The following is a 3703-nucleotide window of genomic DNA, read 5'->3' on the forward strand; positions in this document are numbered from 1 at the left end:
GGGGGGAAAGCTTGCTTCCTCCAGCATCCCTGCTCTGCACATGCATGGTGCACCATGTCTGGTCTGTACTCTGTGCCTCCTCTACCGAGACTTTGTGGAAGACCTCCCCTCCCGATCTTGCAGATGTTGTGGAGGATGCATACGGTAATGATGAGGCCCTGCCAGTGTGACTTAAGGTGGTGGAAGGCACGCTGCAAAGTCATGAGGCACCTGCTCAGACAGCAGTTGAAGTGCTTCTTTTGGCAGTCCACCTGCCTCCCAATAGAGCTTTGTGATTCAGGGCAGGAGGGGGTAAGCTTGATTCATGATGATTAGGGGGAAGGACAACAATGGCACTGATAAGGAAACTGTGTGTGGCAAGGGGCTATCCCTGGGCCTGTCCAATATTGGCCTGACCCTCTGCTTCTGGACTAACCACCCACCTTTCTTTTCTGCCACACCTTGATGGAACAATAATTATGATGTTACTCAGGCAGGAGGCTGCCCATTTACTACCCCAACACCGGGGGTCGCTATCCCCTGCTCCAAACCTCCCCCCTGCCTATGCCTCGCATATGGTAGGTAAAGACTAGCACCTTTAATTCCGAATTGGCCTTCAGCAGCCTTGGGCTTGCTGCAGCCCTGCCTCCGTGCCCTCTTTGATGCTGGGCTTGCTGTAGCCCTATATCTGCACCCCCTCTGGTGCTTGGGCTCTATAGCATAGTGTGCCCCCTATGAGGTCTCCTCCTCCCCAATAGCCTCAGCCCAGTCCATTGGTTAAAAACAACAATGCAAATATGAGCCCCTGGGCTATAACATACTACAAGTTATGAAAGCCACACTCTAGCTCTTTAAAACCTTAAAACTGCTCCTTGAGTATTGAATGCCTCCCAGCCCTGGGTACCTTGTAGACTCCTGGAACCTCATTAGCCATGTAAACAATTTATCAAGCAGCCACAGCATTCCTGGGTAGGTCTTCCCTGCAGGAGCTCCCTCCCCTGGCAGCTTGCCAGAGAATTACCTCCTGCCAGCCTTGGCCTTGGGGCTTACATGTGCCCAGAGCCCTGTCTCCTTCTTGTCAGCTGGCTGGCCTGTGTGGTTGGGCTTTTAACCTCTGCCCTCCTGGTACTTGGTACAATGCCTGCTCTCCATCTTCTCAGGGAGTAGAGAATTGCAGAAGACACGAACATCATGGGTGCTGCCTGCCCTGCTGGCAAAGATGTGGGTGAAACAGTCCTGGCAGTCTATAACATCCTGCAGGATGATGGAGAAGTAGCCCTTGTGGTTGATGAATGTTTGGGTGTGCAGGAAGAAGATGGAGATATGGGTGCCGTCCATGGCCTCCACACAGTTGAGGAAGCCCTTGCAGCAGAAGGCAGCAATCACCTCCTGTGGGTTGATGAGGTGGAAGAAGTGGCTGGTTACGATGTCCTGGATGACCAGGCATACCTCCTGGACAGCCTCTCTGGCCATGGACTTGCCCACTCAAAATGGTTGGTGACACAGAGATTGCTGAGGGCGGTGGCCAGTTTCATGATGGTGATGGCCACCTGCTTCTCTGGAGTGAGGGGAGGCTGCATGATGACCTTCTGGCGTGTAATGTGGGGGGGATGGGCAGCTGGGAGCTGATGCCGTTGAAGGTGGCCCAGTACATGGAGAAGGTCTGGATCCACTGGTTTTCTTCCGATGTGTCTAGGACTATCCACTCCCACCAGTCACTGCTGGTGGTGTGGGCCCAGAACTGGTACTTGATGGTCTGGAGGTGTGGTGCCAGAGCACCCTGGCATCCATGCCATCCTGGCTAGTCTTGTCCTTATCAACCATGTGGAAGTCAGTGGCGCCATTCAGGATGCTTGGCTGGTGCAGGGTGCAGTAGGTGGCCTTGCACAGGATATCTGGCTGCTGGCTTGAAGGCAAGAAGCCAAGTCCTGTGATAACTAGCTGTCACATCATGTCCAGGGCTGTGTATGATGATCTGCAGCCTCCAAGAGTTGCTTAGGGTAATAAGCAGGACATGCTGCAGCTCCTGGGTCTGCATGCTTGGGCACAGACAGCAGGCCATCATGGCAGGGTGCAGGCAGGCTGGGACATGGAGGCATGTGCAATTCACAAGGGAGGGCACTCACTCTGGAGCTGTTCTGGAAGCCTCAGGGCAGGGGGCAGGGGACCACTGATGGTGATAAAGCAGGGGGTTGGGGGCATGCTTGCCTGTGCTTGGCAGCCATTCAGGGGTGGGCCAGGCACTCGGCTGCACTCGACAGTCTCTGGCAGCCCAGGGACCCCATAGGGCACCCTAGAAGGCATGTGGGAGCTTCTCTTGCCTGCAGGCCTTGGGCAGTGCGGCCTATCTGTGTCCCCCACCTCCATCTCCAAAAGGGTGAATGTGTATACTGTTAGCTTCCAATCCAAACTAGGCTGATTACAGAAAACTGCATAACTTAAATTGATTTCTCCCCTGGGTTTCTGAATGTCTGTAATTGGCCTCAGAGGCTAGCAATAGACATTTTATTAATCTCAGTTTGAATGTGAGATTAATGCTTGTGTTTGATCCCAAATCTTCAGCTACCTTCATTTGGCATAAATCCTGTGACCTAAGTAGAGCTACATCAATGTGCACCAATTGACAAACTGGCCCTTTCTCTCTACTTGTTACTTTTGCTCCTAGGGCAAAAGAATGGCCTCTGGTTTGGGCCACCCACCACCAGCTAAACAGTATTAGATTAATTGTACACAGCTTTGAAAGCAGAAGCTAAATCCTCAACTGATAGAAAATGATGCAGCTGCAAAGATTTGCACTGGCTGATAGTTTACCCCATGTATTACTGTGGCAGCAGAGTATTTGTATTCATATCTAGAAAAATGGTGGATTAATAGCAATGCAGTAAAATCCCTTAGTTTTGTTGGTTCTGGGCACTTTCAACAGAGGCCTTGAGTTAATGTCTTCTCCAGTCTCAGACTGAGCAATTATTTCTGAGTTATATTAAAATTTAAGGTAAGCACAGATATAAAAGATGAAACCACACAATAATGGAAGCAGTTATATATGCATGCTGTTGTGCTCAACCATACTCATTTAAATAAATATTGAATGATGAATCGTACAGGAAAAGAAAAATGCCAATTAAGCATGTGTGCATAGTAGATGCTTTTGCCTTAATGATTTATTACAACCTTTTATTTGAGCAAACAGGAAGGGAGACAGTGTTGTGGCCACTCATTTCTGAAACTGAAAAGTGCAGTGATGGGATTTTGATCTACTGGAAGTGTTTTTTATCTTTGTCCAGAAATAATACTTCTGCTTTTGTATTTTTACATATATTTTCCTTTGTCTGCTTTAATCACATTTCTAAAAGTATACTCACACAATTGGCCACAGTAGGTCTATCAACAAATCCAAACATGCTGCTCAAAGAATTTTGTTGGTAGGGGAACAAGGACAATATCCACAAAAAGACCTATGCCTTGTGATGCTTGATGTTGCAAGTCCTGAGTTATAGGCACCCGGTCCCTACACAAGAATCTACAGCCCAGTGTTAGGAACCCGAAGTCCCTACAATGCACAGAGATGGGCAGCACCTTACAATACGTTTCTTTAAAGTCAAAAAGATGCATGAGAAGTCACCTAAGCTGTCTACAAGAAACACTTGGGATATAGATATGTCTTAAATCTCATTCCTCTTCCTCAAAATGTACTGAAACTGCCCTACCATCCCCTCCTATATAG

Source organism: Crocodylus porosus, unplaced genomic scaffold, assembly GCF_001723895.1.
Source record: "Crocodylus porosus isolate Cpor-Errol unplaced genomic scaffold, CroPor_comp1, whole genome shotgun sequence".
Classification (NCBI taxonomy): Eukaryota; Metazoa; Chordata; order Crocodylia; family Crocodylidae; genus Crocodylus; species Crocodylus porosus.